This window comes from Cibotium barometz, chromosome 22 (genome assembly GCF_041138505.1).
Source record: "Cibotium barometz isolate CiBa-2024 chromosome 22, ASM4113850v1, whole genome shotgun sequence".
Lineage (NCBI taxonomy): Eukaryota > Viridiplantae > Streptophyta > Polypodiopsida > Cyatheales > Cibotiaceae > Cibotium > Cibotium barometz.
The window spans coordinates 16,871,437-16,892,882 of NC_141067.1; the positions used below are offsets into that span (position 1 = coordinate 16,871,437).

Sequence of the window (21,446 nt, forward strand, 5' to 3'; positions counted from 1 at the left end):
CATGTCCAGTAACATCAAACATGTCTGTAAGTTGTACCATGCATATTAGCTATTGTGTTGGTACTTTGGAGTGCCATAGGCTCAGCTATCCTTTTTACTTGAACAATAAAAGGTATAACAACACCTTCTTTCATGGACATCTGACAAAAAAGATTACAGTTAGAGGATGAGAAAACTAAAATAGTTTGTCACTTTTGTCGCAAAACTGCACACACTATGTGCAAGTGTGTAGATGTGTTGTGTATTACGTAATGCCTCGTGACACAACTATTACAAGAATGATGCTCCACACTGGGCTGCATGAACATCCAGTTCAGCCAGGAACTTCAAGGTCAATGTTGGAGCGGGTGAAAATGTTTGTTTCAAGCCCAGAGAAGTGCAGGTCCTCGAAAAATATAGATCAAGCAACGCCTATAGACATGCCTGCTATTTTGCGCGTCTATCAAGCACGTCTATAGTTGCTTTGTGTTGTTGTGTGTGTGAGTGAAGTGAGGTGAGAGGAGGGACAAGGATCCGTAGTGCAACGCGACAGTGTGACAACGCTCGCGGGAGACACGGTGGAATTGCTTGTCAAGGAGTTGTAGAGCTTGAAGACCTCAAGGGTTTTGAGCTTGGCCATTGGAAAGATCCTCACGACAGTTGCGGTTCACCAAGTAATCTCTTTTTGGATGTGTTTAAAGGAGGGTTAGGGTGAGCCATAACAAATAGAAGAATGCATTCGCTAACACCTTCCATGCAAGCACTAATTTAGTGCTTAACCATCACACTCATGCTTTTTCTCTTTTGTCTTCTTTTCCTTGGCTCTTGTGTGTGTATACCAATACACACCCTATATTCTCAATTTGGAACGACTAAAAAGACAGTCTACATAAACTCTTTTATTAAAAGAAAAAAAAATCTTGCTCTTGCAAAGCAAAATTTCTTTCATCTTTTGCCCAAGAGACTACACAGAGATTGCAAAGTTTGATAATCAAAACTTCAAACTTTTCTCTTTTTCTTTTTCAAAGAGAAACCATACCATAATTGCAAAAATATGGCTATGGCTATTCAAGCTTTCAATCAAAATAATATATCAAAAAGATGAAGGAAAGAACCTTGTCCTCTTACTAAAAAGAGCAAAAGATAACTTATCCAATCGTTGTGTTCATCGGGAAAAGCATGAAGAGTCCCCCGAGATTGAATGCTAGCTCTAATACCAAAGTAATGCTCCTTGCATTTTAAGCTTAAAGACTTATAAGACTACAACTTTGATTCTCCACCACCCAACCATATTCCAAATACCCACTAAACTCATGGTTGTATAGGTCTAAGTTGTCCATGACCTTTCAACTTCAGCCCCTTGACATTTCATTGGCTAGACATTATCTTTTCCTTGTCCAATGCCTCTTCAACTACCCCTATTTCTGTGTCCCTTGGGCTTCCATTGTGCACTATCTACTTCTCTTTTTACCTTAACTTTAATGCCTATTAATTTGCTCAGGTATTTAAATCCCCTCGTACTTAAATCCCCTCAACCTTATTTATATGCAACCTTTTACATTTAAATAATATTTCCTAGTCTTACATTTTAGTGTTTCCTGTCAATCTCATAATAAGAACATGAATTAAGTAGTAGCAAAGCTACTCAACAAGATCCTTGTGAGTCATATCATCATCGTCCCCCTCTTTAAAGAGCTCAATATTAAGAGCATCATCATCATTATCAAAGTCAATGGCCTTAGTAGCATATGAACATGAGTCCTAACCACTATTAGCCTCCTGCAACTCTTGTAGAGCAATGAATCGATCATCATCCTTCTCTTTGTTGAGCGTCGTTGGGACTCGGGAGAGTTTCTTGACTGTGATCACAATGACCTGTCACCTCCAGGCTCCTGGGACACAACACCTACAACTGCAGGTACACACGCACACCAAGTTGTGCGAGAGAGAGTGAGAGAGAGAGACTCATGTGTAACAGAGAGTCGTGTTTGGAAGAAGTCGATTAGATAATAGATAAATTCATTTAATTTCAGCCGTTAAAAAAAAACACCTAAAAATAGTAGTTGGAGCACATCATACATATTCCACCGTCTGCATATGCAAACATCTGCAAACCTCCAGATACGGGTTTGAAAACAAGTATGATGTATCTGCAAACCTCCACATACAGGTTTGAAAACAAGTACGATGTTTATACGTTTATACATGTGCATATGTATCTAGATAGATACATACATACACATATAGAGAGAGAGAGAGAGAGAGAGGGAGAAGCCAGCGATCAGAGAACATAAGGTAAACGAAGGTGGTGTCTTAAGCTACGGTTTTTCCGTTGTTGAGTATGGCTTTGGAATTCTCGTGGACCATCATTTTGCGTTTGTCTGCCAGTGCGAGAAATTGTTCCATTTATTTATTTTTGGTTCTTTCATTCCTTAGCGTATATTAAGTCACTCTTGAACAGCTGAATGCATAGCGTGTCTAGTATATCCCTTAGTTCATCTCCATGCAGCTGGTAGCATGTCCCTAGACATTGACCACAGGACAGTAATTAAACCGACGAACAACTGCATAAGCATATGGTATAAACAGCAGCAAGTTGTAACTAGCTTTGTAAAAGCACAAAAAAATTGTAATACTAAACGCGGTGTAATTGCTAGCATCCTTAAGAATCCAGCCATGAGACAATTTCTTTGAAGACAGCAAAATGGAAGTAGCAGGAGAATGAATACGCTAACAAGCCATGAAACTATAATTTCTTTGTATAGAACATTTGATGATAGGATACATATTTTCAATCTGACAGATTCTAGAACGCAGTACCAGCTACTGCCTGCCTGGTACAGAGGCATGGGTGCTACCGCCACTGCTGATGATCAGATACTGCAGCCCAGGAGGCATATTATTCAATCTAAAAGCCTTTGATTACTTTGAAAGCCAGCAGCAATTATAATATCCAACCTAGTTTGAGTTTCATGGGGGTGGGGGGGGGGGGGGGGGGGGGGCTCAGGTTCCTTCTAGCTAGTCTTTCATGTATACTGATTCATGCAGCCGTAAGCTAGCAGTGGCCATGAGTGGGCTGCCACGAGTGACCACTACTCCGAATTTCTCTGACATGTCGATTGTGTGATCGTCGTGAGGAAGCCTCCATTGGAATGCATGGACGAGATTTGAGAGGGCCAATTCAACTACGGGCACTGCGAAAGGCATTCCCGGGCAACTCCGCCTCCCTGATCCAAATGGAAGCAGCTCAAAATGCTGCCCACGAACATCTAAATCTGTCTCAAGAAATCTGTCCGGTGAGAACCTCTCGGGGTCATCCCATATTTGGGGATCCCGCCCTATCGCCCATGCATTCACAAGCAACCTTGTGCCCTGCGGCAAGCTGTAGCCCACCACATTGCAGGATTGAGTTGACATGTGTGGAACAAGAAGCGGCAGCGGCGGATGCTTGCGAAATGTTTCTTTCACTACTGCTTTCGTGTAGACCAGGCTAGGCAAGTCTGCTTCTGCTACCATCCTCTCACGTCCCACCACGCCCTCCACCTCTTCTTGAAGCTTTCTTAACACGTGCGGGTTCGCTAGGAGCTCCGCCATCGCCCAATCCAGGGTGACAGCGGAGGTGTCTATCCCACCAGCGAGCAGCTCCTGCATAATATTGACCATCATCAGCTGGCGACTAAGGTTAATTGTGCTAATTACTGCAGATCCGTAGTTTTATATGGATATATTCTACTTGTAATTCTTCTTGCAGCAGATAGAACAACACTTAATGATTGCTCGAATGCAATTAGATAGGAGGGAGATCGAAGAGAGAGGGAATTATACACTGCACATGGCTATACTGCAGGATAGCGGCCGGCGCTTGTTATATGGGCATCTTGGAAAGCTTACCAGGATGATGGTTTTGACCTTATTTCTGCTCAAGTCGTTGGCCAGCAGCACATCCAGGAAATCCTTAGGGCCATTCGTCGAAGCGGCTGCTGCACGCGCAGATCTCTCGCGTTCGTCCAGGACCCCTTCTAGGAGACTGTCCCAGCCGGACTGCCATTCATCCATGGAACGTTTTACCTTGTAATCGAGTAAGCCAAGGTAAGGTACGAAGTCGCCGATGATAGGCGTTTGGAAAAGAACGGTGGCCTGGTGGAGGTGCCCCTTAAGGCTTAATTCGCCCATGTGAGAAAACACCTCGGAGAGGCGTTGGCCCAGAAGGATGAGGCAAGTTATGTTTTCAAGGAGGTTTCCGAGGCACGCGGTAAGGTCAATGGAGCAGGATCTGACCGTATACTTGTGGATGCCCTGCAGCATGAACTTGATTTCGCGGGCCGTTATTGGCTGAAACTCTCGCACCCGCTTGGCTGTGAAGAGCTGCAAACTGTACACTCTCCTCATCTCTCTCCACTCAGCACCATAGGGCGTTGTTGTAACCCCCTTTTCCTCCCCGTGAGTTAGCCGCTTCGCACTCTCGAAAGACGGCCGGCTTGCAAACACCTTGTCGTGTGTTTGCAAGAGCTCCCTTGCTAGCTTTGGGCTGGACACCACTACAGCAGGCATAGACCCCAATCTCAAATACATTAGCGGACCATACCTCTTTGCAAGCTGTGCAAGCGATCGATGCGGGAGTGGACCTAGCATGTGCAGCAGGTTTCCTACTATGGGCAAAGGGCAGGGCCCTGGAGGAAGCTGCTTCAGCTTTCTCAACACCATACTCCCACCTAACCACAAAATCGTTGTTATGAAAATCACGCCTACTAGCAGTTGGACATCCATGATGGCAGCTAACTCTGCTGTGGATGCTTCCCTGGGATGAGCAATCACGAAGGTGGATTGCAAGCTATCAAGGGATATTATATACTCCCTCAACACCTTGTAGAACGACGTTGCTCAAGGCGTTAACTAGAGTTGATTGGGTTGTGCGATAAACATTCATCGTAGTGACACTACCATTGCTCGACATGTTCCGCCCGACAACAGTAGATCAGTGTGCTTTTTTCTAACAATGATCATGAACTCCAGTGTCTTGTCTTGATTTGTTCGCCGACCTTTAGTATATTTTTCAAGTTGAGGATTGAAAAAAAGAAAACGTTGAAATCTAGGCTTTTTGCCTTGAATTTTTTTTGGAAATCTTAGTCATAGAATTGATTGATGTGTTGGTCCTTGGATTTAATGGTTGAGATTTTTAAAATCTTAGCCACTGAATTGATTGATATGTTGGTTCTTGGCTGGCCTAGGCCATGGGATCTCCTTACCTTGACTTGTTAGTGGATGTGACTTCTTGTTGTTGGTAGAATAATGGTTGAGATTCGTTCATGGATGGCCAAGGCCATGGCATCTCCTTACCTTGATATGTTAGTAAAATAATGTGACTTGTTCCTCTTTTATGGGGGGGAACAACCTTTAGTGTGTTTTTCAAGGCCAAGATTGGACGTTTGGACTTTTGGCTTATATTCAATTTAATGGTGGTTGAGTTCTTGAAAATTGATTGATATTACGTAACAACTTTAGAAAAAATAATGTGTTAACGACTCTATTCTACCCTATGTATCATGTGCGTTCAAGGGGTATTACAAAAAAATCTTACCTGTGATTTTTTCATGCATAAAATGACCTCTTTTTCTTTATGGACTTACCAATTTTTTTTTAAAATTGATTTAAAAAAGAGTTTTAAAACCCTGTTGTGCTTGCAAGAAGGATCCTTGGGGACATCCTACCATGCATGGTGTGCATTTAAAATGTCCTTGGAGCCATTCTCAAGTCCCTTTTGTGCTTGTTGAAAGAATGGCCCGAGGGTCATTCTTCGATCCATGATGTGCTTTAGAATATCTAATCTTTACATATCCATGGAAAATTGTAACGTACTCATATGTACATATTTTTGGGTCCATTTGATTTGGCGATTTTTAGCATCTATATTTAATTTTGAAAAGTAGGAAATACTTAGAGGACATAAAAGATTAAATTTGGTCACAAATTTAGTAATTTAGATGTCAATTTAGGGACTTTTTATGCATGTTTTGTGGTGCCATTTGTATGCGATTTCTATTCTATACTTAACCATGCTAGATAATGTGGAAGAGGGTCATAGTGAGTGGTTTAGCCTAAAGGAAACTCATATGGGGGTTTACATAGTAAATATAACCGAAACGAGTGCCTGAAACAGGACTCGGATACCAAATTGACCCTTAATTTTTAGTAACATCCTCGCAAGAGGGTGTAGATAACTTTATTTGTCAAAGAGACGAATTCAAGAAAGTTAGTTCATCACAAGACGAATAAAGTATGTTTTCAGATAATTGATAGATTTCGCATGGGGTGGCCGGTATTCGCGAGACGAATCGGACACCACCTTTGAGTGTTTGGTTCAAATGCATGTTTTTAGAAGAGATTTTCTATCTTTGAAGATTGCGTGCATGATAATCTACTTATTTCATGTGGGCTTTTTTTTTTTGCTTCTTCTAGAGAGCCTTGAGGATTTTTTGTGTAGAGTAGAGAGAGAGATTTTGAGATTCGGGCCACTCCTCCTTAGACAGGGAACGTCGGACAGAGATTGTGATTTATGTCCTCTCGGAGCCATTTGGTAGAACCCAGAGTAGACAACATTTACTAAAGGCATACCCAGGATAGCCGTGGTGTCCAGAGTGGTGGTTGGGTGGACGGGTGTCAGAGAAAAGCCCTATTGGCTAGATCTTTTATTGGTGATTCTCTCTATGATTTTTAGATTTTTGTATTAACGAATATGATTGTTAATTTAGATTTGTAAACGAATATGTTTTATTGAAAATCTCTTCTTTTTCTTAAGTATGAGTGATTTTTTTTCTGTAAGATTTGAGAAATATTGTGTTAGAACATAGAACAGAATATGGGTGCGTTTTAAAAATACATCAAGATTGCATATGGAAAAATGGCCCTAGGGCCATTCTTGTAAGCACAATCTGTTTGAAGGAATAGCCCTACGTACATTCTAAAGCACACCATCCATGGTGTGTTTGCAAGACTGATCCTACGGCCATTCTACTAGTCATGGTGTGCTTTAGAATGGCCCTAGGGCCAATCTAATGTCCTTTGTGTGCTTTAAAGAATGGCCCTAGGGCCATTTCCATCTATGGTGTACTTTAGAAGAGCCAATCTTTACACATGGATATAAAATACATCAAGAATGTCCATAGAAGAATGGACCTATGGCCATTGTTTTAAGTACAATGTGCTTGCAATAATGGCCCTATGAGCTTCCTAAAGTACACCATCCATGGCGTGCTTGCAAGATTGGTCCTAGGGCCATTCTACCATCCGTGGTGTGCTTTAGAATGGCCCTAGGGCCATTCTTTCAATCTCATTAAATAGCCCTAGGGTCATTCTTCCATGGATAATCTTGATGTATTTTGCATCCATCACTACAATAGAACGAGGGTTTAGCAGTGAAAATAGCAGCGCTTTTATAACTAGAAGGGTACAGTGATGTCGGGCCCAATTTGCTATTAAAAAAGCTGTGATTTTTGTTGCAACGGTTTTGCTCTTAGTAGCAATCTTTCGATGCTTTGCAGCATAATATCGATGTTGGACAACAATATAGTGCTGTGGAGTAGCAAAATATCGCTACTATTTGCATTGCTAGAGGAGCAATGCTAATGTACTACATAGTTAAAAAAAAGTTGGGGCGGAGTGGAGAGTCAGCACATGACTCTCTAGTTTGTCCCAGCTCTTTTTTCTTTTTAATGTCAACACAATAAAACTAGCAAACTTCATGTCCTACTCATCCTCATGGAGGACAAAGAAAAGGACAATTAAAATTAATGTGGTTATAGGAATGTTGAAATTCAATTACAATACTTGGTAGAATTAAATAAGGGTATGATTCCAAAACACTCATATACAAAATAAAGCGTAATGAAAATCTATGGAGCTAGGGGCTACATTGAGGGGGGTCTACATCTCATGCATTGCGATTATTATTGTTCCTTGAAGCTCCACCCCCTTCACTTCTCACATTTCCATTGCTTGTTGCTTGGAAATTTGCACCACCATTTCTAGTTACATGGTCTTGAAACACAATAAAACTAACACAAGTGAAAATCAGTTTTGTAAAAATAAAGAGGTTTATGGTTTAGGAGTGTACTTACTTGCCATGCTTGCCAAGCATGTCCTCTCAGTAACAACAATATATCCTTTATCTTACACCCTTTCAAATAGAGTTTCCAAACCCCATTGTAATGCAAAATCATATTCATCTTGTGTAGGGGGCAGTCCACTACTTTAAGCTATAGACATACAAACAAATGAACATTACAAATATGTTGTTATTTAAGATAACATGCTTTAATTGAAAGATAAGATACAATTTGAGGCTAATGCAGCTAATGCATAAGGCTTATGCATTAGCTGCATTAGCCGTATGCATAAGGCTATATGCATAAGCCTCATGTATTGGGGTATGCAAAGAGTTTTAAGTATTTATGTTTTTTCTTTTATAGATGGCAAATAACTTGCAGCACGATGTTACACGTGATGGAGGAGGCGATATCGGCATGCATTGGAAGCTATCGTCATGCATTGGTAGCCTACCGGCATGCATAGGTAGCTATTGACATGCATTGGAAGCTATCGGCATGTATAGGTAGCCCCACTGGCAGGCCTAGGTTGCTACCGGCATGCACAGGTAGCTATCTGCCTGCCAAGGTTGCTACCGGCATGCCTAAGTTTCTACCCGCATGCCTAGGAAGTTACCGGCATACATAGGTAGCTACTTGCATTCGTAGATAGCTGTGTAGGTTTCAAACCAACATGCATACAAAGCTACTAGCATGCCTAGGTTGCTATCGGCATGCATTGGTTGCTACTAGCATGCATAGGTAGCTATCGCCATGCCTAGGTTGCTATCGGCATGGCTTGTCGAAGAAAGCTACCAACATGCCTAGGTTGCTATCGGCACACATAGGTATCTAACGACATGCATAGGGAGCTACTAGCATACATTTGGAGCTACCAGCATGCCTAGGTGATGTATTTGCTTGGGAGTATTCTCAAGTGAAAGGTGTAGACCCTGCATTACATCAACATCATATTAACTTGCAGAAAGATGCAGTTTTGATTGCGCAATAAAGGTACAGAATGGACCCTAGTTTTGCAAAGCAGGTTAAGGAGGAGATAGATAAATTGTTGGCAGTAGGCTTCATCAAGCCAGTGAATGAGGTGTCATGGTTGTCTCCAATTATAGTGGTACCTAAGAAGAATGGGAAGCTGAGTATGTGTGGACTATAGAAAGCTTAATGCAGCAACTATTACTGATCCTTTTCCAATGCCGTTTTGTGATGCAGTTTTGGATGCAGTTGGCAGGTCATGAAATTACTGAGTGGGGTGCATTTGTATATACAGTAATGAGTTTTGGCTTGAAGAATGGACCACCATCATTCAATTTCGTGGCACATAAGGTATTTGAGCCATATTTGCAAGATTTTATGAGGGTTTTTGTGGATGATTTTTCGATTTTTGGTAAGAAAGACTTGCATTTGCTGCATCTGAAGTTATGTTTGGAGAGATGTAGAAAATTCAGAATGGCACTGAATCCTCACAAAAGTGTCATAGCTGTTAGAAGTGGGGTACTACTTGGTCACGTGGTTTCAAGTGAAGGGATGGCCATTGATGTAAAGAAGATTTAAGCCATCCAATCTGCAAAGGCTCCAGTCATCAATGTTAAAGAGTTGATGAGATATGTGGGTCAAATTAAGTGGCATTCAAGGTATCTCAGATATTTAGCTAATGTGTGTTTACCACTAACACGTTTAACTAAGAAAGAAGTGACTTTTGTTTGGGCTGATCCTCTGAAAAGATCATTCCAACTTTTAAAGAAGATGATCTCTGTTGCGCCAGTTCTACAGTCTCCAGATTGGTCTTTGCCTTTTCATGTCTTTGTGGATGCGTCTGATGTGGCCATAGGAGCAGTGTTGATGCAAGAAAAAGTCAGAGGTTGGTTTAGGCCAGTGTATTATGCAAGTAGAGTTCTCACATCAGCTAAGAGGAATTATGCTATCACTAAAAGAGAAGCATTGGGCATGGTATATGCTTTGAACAAATTTAGGCACTATTTGTTGGGAAATAGGGTAATTTTCCATGTTGACCACCAAGCTTTGTTGTACCTAATCAAGAAGCCATTGCTGACAGGAAGGTTGGCTAGGTGGATGTTGTTATTACAGGAGTTTGATTTTGTTATTGTTCATACTCCAGGAAAAGAACATGCAATTGCTGATTACTTGAGTAGGTTAGAGACAGGTGAAGAACCAGTGGGAGTGAATGATGATTTACCAAATGCTTCATTATTTGAAGTTCAGGAGGCTGCTGTGTCGGATTCTTGGTATGACCAATTATTGACATTTCTGACTGAAGGCACTACCCCACGTGAGTTTACTGTAGATCAAAGGAAGAAGTTTGCTTTGAAGAGTAGACCTTTTTTGGTGATTGCAAGGGCATTGATCAAGTCATCAAAAGGTGTGTTCTAGATTTTGAACAGAATGCTGTTATTCAAGAAGCACATCTGGTGCGGCAGATGGACATTTCTCAGGAGATATAACAAGAAAGAAAACTCTCCATGTTGGATTGTGGTGGCCCAGAGTTTTGAAGGATGCACATGAGTATGCTAAGAGGTGTGTCATATGTCAAAAGATTGGTCAGCCAGATAATAAGGATAGAATGTCAGATCGTCCTATTCTGCCACTAGAGCCTTTCTAGAAGTGGGGGATGGATTTTGTGGGACCCATTAAGCCTACAACAAGTAAAGGATGCAGGTATATTTTGGTTGCAATAGACTATTGTACTAAATGGGTAGAAGCTGTAGCTTTGAAGGATAATAAAGATTCAAGTGTTGCAAGGTTCTTGTATCACAACATAATGATCAGGTTTGGGTGTCCTGTGGAGCTTGTGAGTGATAGGGGATCTCATTTCTTAAATGAGGTGATAGATGAATTGACTAAAACCCATATGATTATGCACAAAAAGTCTACAGCTTACCATCCTCAGGCTAATGGGCAGGCTGAAAGTACTAACAAAACATTGGTTAGAATTTTGAAGAAGATAGTGGCAGACAATCATAAGGATTGGGATGACAAATTGGACTCAGCATTATGGTCTTTTAGAACAGCCTTTAAGGTAACAGCAACAGGGATCACACCATTTAGATTTGTGTATGGATTAGAAGCTCTGGTGCCTATGGAGTTTGTGGTGCCAAGTCTTAGAATCATAGCTGAGAAGATGTCTCCTAAATTGTCAGTTCAGCACAAGAGTAAATATCTGATGCAGTTGGAAGAAGACAGGTTGGTCAGTTCATATATCACTGAGGTGATCCAGAAGAGACGACATGCATGGGTGAGTATGAATGTCAAATTTAAAGTTTTTCAGGTTGGTGACTGGGTGATGGTGTACAACTCTCGATTGGGACCGCATCCAGGGAAGTGGACACTTAGATATAAAGGACCTTATCAGATTGTGGAGGATTTGGGTCAAGGAACCTTTTTTGTGGCAGATGTCTTTGGAACAAGGGTAGAGAAGCCAATCAATGGTTTTAGGCTGAAGAAGTTTCAAGGGAAACCACCACATCTTGATTAGCCAGTTTCAGCTTTGGTGCATGTTGAGGAAGTCAGATCCGACTCACCAGAAGTTAACACAGCACAGAAATGGATGTTCTTAAGGCAGAACATAGGTGTTGAGATGATGGTGGCAAGAAGCTTAATTGTTGGCACAGGGTGTTTTGTTGTTGCAGAGCTTGAAATTTGTTGAAGCTTTTGTCAGGGTTTGTTTGACTGAATTGTGCTGTGTTGGAATTTGCTTAGTCGGACTTTACTGGCTCGGAGTTTTTAAGTTGGGGACTGCATGCCCACTAAGAGTGATGATTACTTTATGGAGAGCACCTTCAGTGTGCAGAAAGTGCAGGACCTGGAGAAGAACCAGAGTTTCAAGACACAAGTCGGAGGTTTATTGGCAGAATCATTTGAGATAGTTGCATACCAAGTGCCTGATGTAGAGATGCATGGTGCAGAGCAGATACAGGTTGCTGAGCAGTTCAAGGAACCAGTTTCATTACAAAGTATGGATGTAGCAGCAACAGACAAGGATGTTCAGGTTGCTGAACCTGATGTTATGAAGGAGGTGGACCAGACTTTTGATGTTGCTAAAACTATTTAATGAAGCAGCATGATTCTACTTTTGTCTGACATTTTGATCAGATCAAGGGATATGTGGATCCGAGTCAGATTTCTTTGAAATCTACCACCGGGACGTGCCATGTGTTGAAGGCATAGTTCTCTTAGGTTGAATGTTGCTTAGTCGGATATTTTGTAGTGAGTCGGATATGTGCTAAGTCGGATATGTAGTAAGTCGGATATGTGCTAAGTCGGAATTATAAGGTGGTAGGAATGTCTGTCTTGGGATCTTGGAAGTTAACAATGTCTTGGAAGTTAACAATGTCTTGGGGATCTTAAACGTTTTGGGGGAAAGAGTAACGTTTTGGGGGAAAGAGTAACGTTTTGGGCAAGGTAGAAAAGAAGGGAAGTAATGTAATGTGAAGAGAATGAAGCAGATTTGAGGGTGTCTTTTTCTCTTGTGTGACCTTGCTCTGTCAAATTTCTGTCTGCGCATTAAGTTTCTGCTGTGTCTGAATGTCTGTTTTCGCCTAATCAACATGTTTCTTGTGGAGAAATTGTGTCTGCTTTTGTTGTGTTTGTGTTTGTGTTTGTGTTTGTGTTGATGAACCCCAACAGGATGATATAATGGCCCTAGGTCCATTCCTCCATGGACAACCTAGGGCCAATGCACTCCATGGATGGTGGTGTGATTTAGACTAGACAGAGGGTCATTCTTGTATGCACAATGAACTTACAAGGATGACTCTAGGACCATTCTTGAAAGCCCACCATGCATGGTAGAATGGCCCTAGGTCCGTTCTTCCATGGATAATCTTGATGTATTATACAAATGTACGTAGATATTGGCCCTATGCCATTGAATCAAAGGAGTGGAGAATGGCCCTGTGGTCCATTCTTCCATGGATAATCTTGATGTATTTTACAAATGTACATAGATATTGGCCCTATGCCATTGAATCAAAGGAGTGGAGAATGGCCCTGTGGTCATTCTAAAGCACACCATGGATGATGGTAGAATGGCCCTAGCGCCATGCTTTCAAGCAAAGAATGTACCTAAGGCCATTCTCTTAAGCATACCATGGATGCAAAATACATCAAGATTGTCCATGGAGGAATGGTCCTGTTTCCATTCGTATAGGGACAATGAGCTGGAAAGAATGGCCCTAGGGACATTCAAAAGCACACCATGGATGGTATAATGGACCATTCTTTCAAGCCCACGATGGATGGTCTACTTTACAGTGACCATAGGGCCATTCTTTCGAGCACATTGTACTTAAAAGAATTGCACTAGGGCAATTATTTCATGGACATTATTGATGTAGTTTGCATGCATGTGTAGAGATTGCCTATTCGAAAGAACACCATGGATAGAAGAATTGCCTAGTGCCATTATTTCAAGCACACAAGGGACTTTAGAATGGGCCTAGAGCCATTCTAAAGCACACGTAGGTTAGTAGAATGGCGCTATCACCATTCTCCCAAGAAAAAAATCCATGGTGTGCTCTAGAATGGCCATAGGGTCATTCTTTCAAGAACATTGTGCTTACAAATGGACAATCTTGAGGTATTTTGCATGCATGTGTAGAGATTGGCTATTCTAAAGCACAATATGAATAGAAGAATGACCCAAGGGCCATTCTTTCAAGCACACAAAGGGACTTTATAATGGCTCTAGAAACATTCTAAAGCACACCATGGATGGTAGAATGCCCCTAGGAACATTCTTGGAAGCACACCATGGATGGTGCTCTTTAGAATGGCCCATGACCATTCCTCCATAGACAATCTTAATGTATTCTATATGCATTTGTAGATATTGGCTATTCTAAAGCATACCATGAATGGAAGAATGGCTCGAGGTTCGTTATTTCAAGCACACCATGGATGGTGTGCTTTAGAATGCCCTTAAGGCCATTGTTGCAAGAATATTGTGCTTATAAGGATGACCCTAGGATCTTTCTTCCATGAACAATCTTGATGTATACTACATACATTATAGAGATTGGCCCTAGGAAGTTGATGCAAGTGATTGGAGAATGACGCTAAGAACATTATTCCAAGAACAATGTGATTTCGAATGGACCTAACGCCATTCCATCATGCACAATGTACTTGAAATAATGGCTTTAGGGCCATTTTAAATAACATTGTGGATGATAGAATGGACCTAGGTCCAAATATTGAAGCCACTGTAAAGCATAGTTTCAATATTTTTTATATGCACAGGTAGAGTTTGGCCCTAGGAAAATTCTTTATGCCCACCACTGGAAAAAAGTAAAAGATATAAGAAAGCAAATATCATATGTCAAATATTTGCAAAACACAAAGGAATCATCAGTTAGAGACAAACCTCTCTACATATGGCAAAACAACAAAACAAATGTTCTTATTTTTCATTGGCCTGAAATAGGATGCCAACTCGGAAGTCTTCTTCTTCATATCAATCAATGCAAGCAACACTAAGGGATCACAAATAAATATTTCATTGACTTGATTTGAAAGCAATTCCTTCATAAGTGCCCTACAAGAGTTTATAAAGGAATGAACAAAATATGAGAAAATATTAACACACAAGAAAATAAACATATAAAAAAATATACATGCAACAAGAACAAAATGGATAGTGTGCTTTAGATTACCATAGAGACATTATTTCAATCACATTGTGACTACATGGATGGCAATAGAGCCATTTTTCCATGGAAAATCTTCATGTATTTTTCATGGATTTGTAGAGCTTGGCTATTATAAAGCACATCATGGATGGAAGAATGGCCCTAGGGCCATTCTTTCAAGAACACAAGGGACTTTATAATGGCCCTATGTACATTCTAAAGCACAGCATGGACGATGTGCTTAAGCATGGCCATAGGGCCATTATTTCAAGCACATTGTGCTTACAAGAATGGCCCTAGGGCCATTCTTCCATCCATGGTGTCCTTTGGAATTTCCAATATCTACACATGCATGCAGAATACATTTAGAATCTTGATGTATTCTGCATGCATGTGTAGATATTGGTAATTCTAAAGGATACCATGGATGGAGGAATGGCCCTAGGGCCATTCTTTCAATACCATGCATGGTGTGCTTTAGAATGGACCTAGGGACATTCTTTCAAGCATATTCTGTTTACAAGAATGGCCCTAGGACCATTATTCCATAGACAACCTTGATGTATATTGCATGCATATGTAGAGATTGGCCTAAGGGAGTTGACACAAGGCAGAGTAGAATGGCCCGAGAACCATTCTTCCATGGACAATCCTGATGTATATTGCATGCATATGTAGATGTTGGCCCAAGGGAGAGTAGAATGGCCCTAAGACCACTATTGCAAGCACAATGTGCTTTGGAATAGCCCCAAGACTATTCCACCATGCACAATGTGCTTGAAAGAATCACCTTAAGGTAATTCCACCATGCACAATGTGCTTGAAAGAATGGTCCTACGACCATTTTAAAGAACATTATGGATGGTAGAATGGGCCTAGGGCCAATCAGTAAAGCCACTCTAAAGCATACTTTTAATATTTTATGCATCCACATGTAGAGTTTCTCCCTATGACCATTCGCAAGTTCACCAACATGCTGATGCAAGAGAGCAGAGAATTGACCTATAACTATTCTTGCAAGCCCAATGTGCTTTAGAAAATGTGCTTTAGAAGGACAAAAAAGCTATTCTACCATTTATACTATGCTTTGAGAGAATTGTCCTAGGGTCATTCTAAAGCACAACATGGATGGTAGAATGGACCTAGGAACATTATACCTTGCACTCCATGGATGGTGTGCTATAGACTGGCCCTAGCACCATTCTTTCAAGCACATTGTACTTACAGGAATGGCCCTAGGGCCATTCTTCCATGGAAATAGTCATGTATTTTGCATGCATATGTAGAGATATGCCTTAGTGAGTAAACAAAATGAGTAAACAAAAGGGAGTGGAGAATGGCCCTAGGGCCATTTTAAATCACACCATGGATCATAGAATGACCCTAGGTACATTATTTCAAGCACACCATGGATGCAAAATAAATCAGGATTTTCCATGGAAGAATGTCCCTAGGGCCATTCTTTTAAGAATAATGAGCTTAAAAGAATGGCTCTAGGTCTATTATAAAATCAAACCATGGATGGTAGAATGGCTCTAGGTCCATTGTAAATCAAACCATGGATGGTAGAACTACCCTAGGACCATTCTTGCCACACCATGGATGGTAGAATAGTTCTAGGTCCATTCTACCATGGATTCAATGGATGGTGAGCTTTAGAATTTCCCTAGTAGCACCCGTATTTTGAGTAAATTGTGCTTACAAGGATGGTCCTTGAGCCATTCTTCCATGGAAAACCTTGATGTATTTTGCATTCGTATGTAGCGATTTGACTTGGGAGACAAGGAAGTGAAGAATGGCCCTAGGGCCATTCTAAACCACACAATTGATGGTAGAATGACCCTAGGACCATTATTGCAAGCACACAAGGGATGGAAGAAAGGACCTAGGTTGATGTATTTGGTAGAAGATTCTGCTGTGTGTTCCAACAGCTGCCTGAATTCTGTTCCCTGAATCTCTTGTCCATATAATACTATATCTGACCTTTCCTGAACCTGTTCTTCATCCGGCTGTAATATATGTTCCACATCCACCTCAAACACTGGAATAACTATTGGATTTGCCTTCAGAAACTCCTCTTCCTCATCATCTTCAACTTCTTCTGCCGAATTGATAGTTTGTGCAAACAATGGTTTCTCCTTTTCGTCCCCTACATAGGTATAGTCACTTTCTTCTTCCCTTTTCTTAGAACAAGGACATTCTCTCCCCAATCTTAAGCCCATTCTCTGAATTCGTGCTGGAGATTTATGGGGAAAGGAAGAAAGCTAAAAAGAAAGGAGACCAGGTCATGTGTTCTCTGTAAAAATTGACAATGAACTCCCTATACGGGAGGTTAATCAAACCTGAATGCAACATAATAGAGATTCTATGCTGCTTAGAGAATTCTGGGAAATTGAGTAAATAGACTGGGACTAAAGGTCACTAGATTTCGACCGATCATGTGTCCCCGCTCTCACCAGTCTTTCATCTCTTTAAGTCCGTTCAATTTTAACTAACACATTCTATATATTGGATCAGACCCCGAGAGTGATTGGTTTGACAAACCTTTAAATGATGATTGATGTTAACAACATGAACAAGCTAATTAAGATGAACTATTTAAAATCTAAATATGGGTATACATTTTCTGTTTACAAACATGGGGGCACAAGCTCCTTGTGCTTTGGGTGCAGTCCTACCCCGCAAAGACTTCCTTTCATTTGTTTTGTAGGTCATCTAATCCTCTCTTTCAACATTAGGAAAAATTGGTAAGTGCTTTTCTATCTTTTCTCTATTATTATTGCACCCTTGGGTGCTGGGGATTTGTTTTGTAGGTTTGTTTTTGTACCTTAAATCAAAGAGCTGCCTGTGCACAAAATGCAACTGTATGCATGTGCAGAAAATGCAACTTTATGCATGTGCAAAAAATGCAGTTGTACATCTGCAGAGGTAGCTCTCTGGAAATTTTTTTTAACTCTTCCAGAGCGCGTCTATACAAGCATCTATAGGTACGTTTATAGAGGCATCTATAGGCGCATCTATAGGCACGTCTATAAGCACATTTATATCATTATAGACACACTTATAGATGTACCTACAGACGTACCTATAAACGTACCTATAGACGTTGTCGTGACGTGGGCGGTATTGCTGGGCAAGTGCAAGACTTCTGGCTGTGAGAGTCGTTTCAATTCCCAGCAAGGAAATAGAATATATATCTCTTCAAGGGGCACCACCAGCAGAAGCTAGAACCATCATAGATCCAATACCCAGCTATTGCCAAAATCACCTCAAATTATACCCTCAAATATGGAGCTTCAAAGGCTCAAACACCCAGCACATAACATAAACCATAGCCAACATAGGCTACATACTGACATCACTTACTTTGTCTTCATAAGATTCCAAAGCCCAAGAAAAACCATAACATTGTGACCCATCATAAAAATCATTGACTATAGTAGTTTGCAGCATGACAACAATAGTAAACTGGAGTGGAAAATACCTTCCATAAAAGAGAACTGTTTCACCACTATGTTACTTCTTCCAATTCAACAAAGATACCACTAACTTGTGCCCGAAAAGCTGCAGCAGCACAGCTTCTGGTATCAGAGCCCCCAGTAGCTCTTCAGACTCACGATCACCGGACTCTCCTTTTTTTTCAGAGCGCCCTCCATCATCGCCAGCCACGGTCTCTCCTCTCTTCTCCCGCCTGTAAAACAAACCAAGGCCACTTCTCTATCCTCGCCTGCGCACCCAGAGGCCCCGCCCCTTCACAACCTCTCTCCCTCTTTGCTCTGCGTTTGTCTTCCAACTCTGTCTCCTTCCTGAAGCTTGTTCATCATTTCCAAGTGCTCTCTTAGCTGCTGCGTAGAAGACTCTGACTGGCGTTTCAGCTCCTCTGAGGCTTTAGACCGAACTCTCTCTCTTCTCTGCTAGCAGCCAGCACCACACTCTTCGCTTCCTCCCCAGCCACTACCAGGCGACTGCGCCAACACCCCTTCTACCCAAAACTTCTTCTGTGTCCAGAGGCGCTCCCTCCATTTCCAGCTCCTCTTGGCTGCAGTTGCTACCAGCCATCATAGCGCTCCACATATTTCCCAGCTTTCAGAAACCTAGCGATCCGACCCACAGGGAATTAAAGGCCAACCTTATTCGATCAGAACACAGACTTTGTGGAAGGCTTCTTGCCGCGACCTCCAGAACTCATGGTGAAAATTAGCAAAGATCGTTCCCCCTCCTGAAACACGAAGAGCCCCCCCGATCCAAAGGGAACGCAGCAGCTGACAGTTGCATCTTCGCCAGCCTTCTCGATGGTGCGTTGGCCAACGTATAAACCCTCCATGTCTCCCCTCAAGCTGGCCACCTTTATTTAGTGTATATATATATTTTTAATTTCTTCCAAAAGCCACACTAATGGCCACAACTAATGCTAAAAGACCCCCTCCATTTTCTCCAATTCCCACGCATTGTCCAAAGATTCTTGACATCCTCTTTCACATGTCTCCGTCACCATGTAGTCATGACCATGGCCATATCCATGCCATTTTGAACTTCAATCAAATGCCACTATCATCTCAAGCATGATTTTTGAGTATTTTACCATCTCGTGGGGCCAAGAAAAGCTGTTAAATACTCAAGCAAAATCCAAACCTATGTACATAGGCACAGGGACTTCTGCTAGCCTCCCAGGTTCACCATAAGCATAAAAACTCCACGATTCATACCACACTCATGTACTGAGGCTTCGAGACCTGGCTCAGCTTCAGCTCGTCTTATAGAACATCATTTACAATATGAACATATGTACATGGGCATCATATAATGACTCAAGTCATGGCACTTAATCCCATGCATCTGAATTTGTATTTAATGGCCTCACATGCATGGTTTCACACCATAGACGTGCCATGGCACGACAACATGTGTCAGTAGATGCGCTTTTAGACACACTTATAAATGCATCCGTAACATTTTAAACCATGTTGTCAAAACCCGTCTATAGGCGCGCCTATGATCGCTTTTCCTTGTAGTGAGCGCCACAAGTTATTTGCCATCTATCAAAGAAAAAACATAAATATTTAAAAATTCTATGCATACTCCAATGTATAAGGCTTATGCATATGACCTTATGCATATATCCTTATGTATATATCCTTATGCATATGGCTAATGCATAAATCTTATACATTAGCGATATGCATAAGCCTCACGCATTGGAATATGCATAAGATTTTTAAGTATTTATTTTTTTTGGATAGATGGCAAATAACTTGCAAGGTGATGTTACACGTTAAGGAGGAGTCAATATCCCAACAATATTTGTAAGTATATACTATCCTCAAATTGTACCTTATCTTTTAATTAAATAAGGTTATCTTAAATAACAACATAATTGTAATGTTCATTTGTTTGTATGTCTATAGCTTGAAGCAGTGGACCGCCCCCCCTATGCAAGATGAATATAATTTTGCATTACAATGGCGTTTAGAAGCTCTATTTGAAAGGGTGCAAGACGAAGGATATATTGTTATTACTGGAGGACATGCTTGGCAAGCATGGTAAGTAAGTTCATTCCTACACCCTAAAACTCTTTGTTTTTGCAAAACTGATTTTCACTTAAGTTAGTTTTATTGTGTTTAGGATCATGTAACTAGAAATGATGGTGCAAATGCCCAAGCAAGAAGCAATGGAAATTTGAGAAGCAAAGGAGGTGGAGATGCAAGAAACAATTATAATCGCAATGCATGAGATGTAGACCCCCCTCAATGTAGCCCCTAGCTCCATAGATTTTCATTACGCTTTATCTTGTATATGAGTTTTTTGGAGTCATACACTTATGTAATTTCACCAAGTATTGTAATTGAATTTCAACATTCCTAAAACCATGAATTGCAACAATTGTTTATTTTTTTATAAATTTGTCAAGTTTTACATTACACTTGTCTATGACAATGAGTAGGACATGAAGTTGTGTTAGTTTTACTATATCTACATTAGAAAAGAACGAGTTAGGGTAAACTAGGGAATCATGTGTAGACTCCCTAGTCTCCCCCAATGTTTTTTTACTATTCAGTATATTTGCTACTCTCTCAACAGTGCAAATAGCAACGATATTTTGGTGTTGCACAGTGCTATATCACTGTCTAACATCAATATTAGGTTGCGGAGTAGCGAAATATCATTACTGAGGAGTGAGGACCGAACTCGTTGTGCAGCAAAATGGGTCTCACATCTCCGTACCCTTCTAGTTATGAAAGTGCTGCTATTTTTGATGTCTGCTAAACCCTCATTCTATTGCACTGATGGATACAAAATACATCAAGATTTTCCATGGAAGAATGGCCCTAGGGCCATTCTAAAGCACACCGCCAATGGTAGAATGGCCCTAGGATCAATCTTGCAAGCACATCATGGATGGTGTACTTTAGGAAGATCATATGGCCATTATTGCAAGCACATTGTACTTACAATAATGGCCCTAGAGCCATTCTTCGATGGATATTCTTCATGTATTTTGTATCCATGTGTAAAGATTGGCTACTCTAAAGCACACCATAGATGGAAAAATGGCCCTAGGGCCATTCTTTAAAGCACACAAGGGACATTAGATTGGCCCTAGGTCCATTCTAGGCACACCATGACTAGTAGAATGGCCCGAGGATCAGTCTTGGTGTGCTTTAGAATGGCGGACTTAGGGCCATTCGTTCAAATACATTGTGCTTACAAGAATGGCCCTAGGGCC

At 41.1% G+C, this 21,446-nt stretch overlaps 1 pseudogene; it reads right to left on the reverse strand.

The window, feature by feature from the left end:
• Nucleotides 1–2,802: 2,802 nt before the first annotated feature.
• Nucleotides 2,803–4,746, reverse strand: LOC147626326 (cytochrome P450 CYP736A12 pseudogene; annotated as a pseudogene).
• Between the last annotated feature and the right edge of the window lie 16,700 nt (nt 4,747–21,446).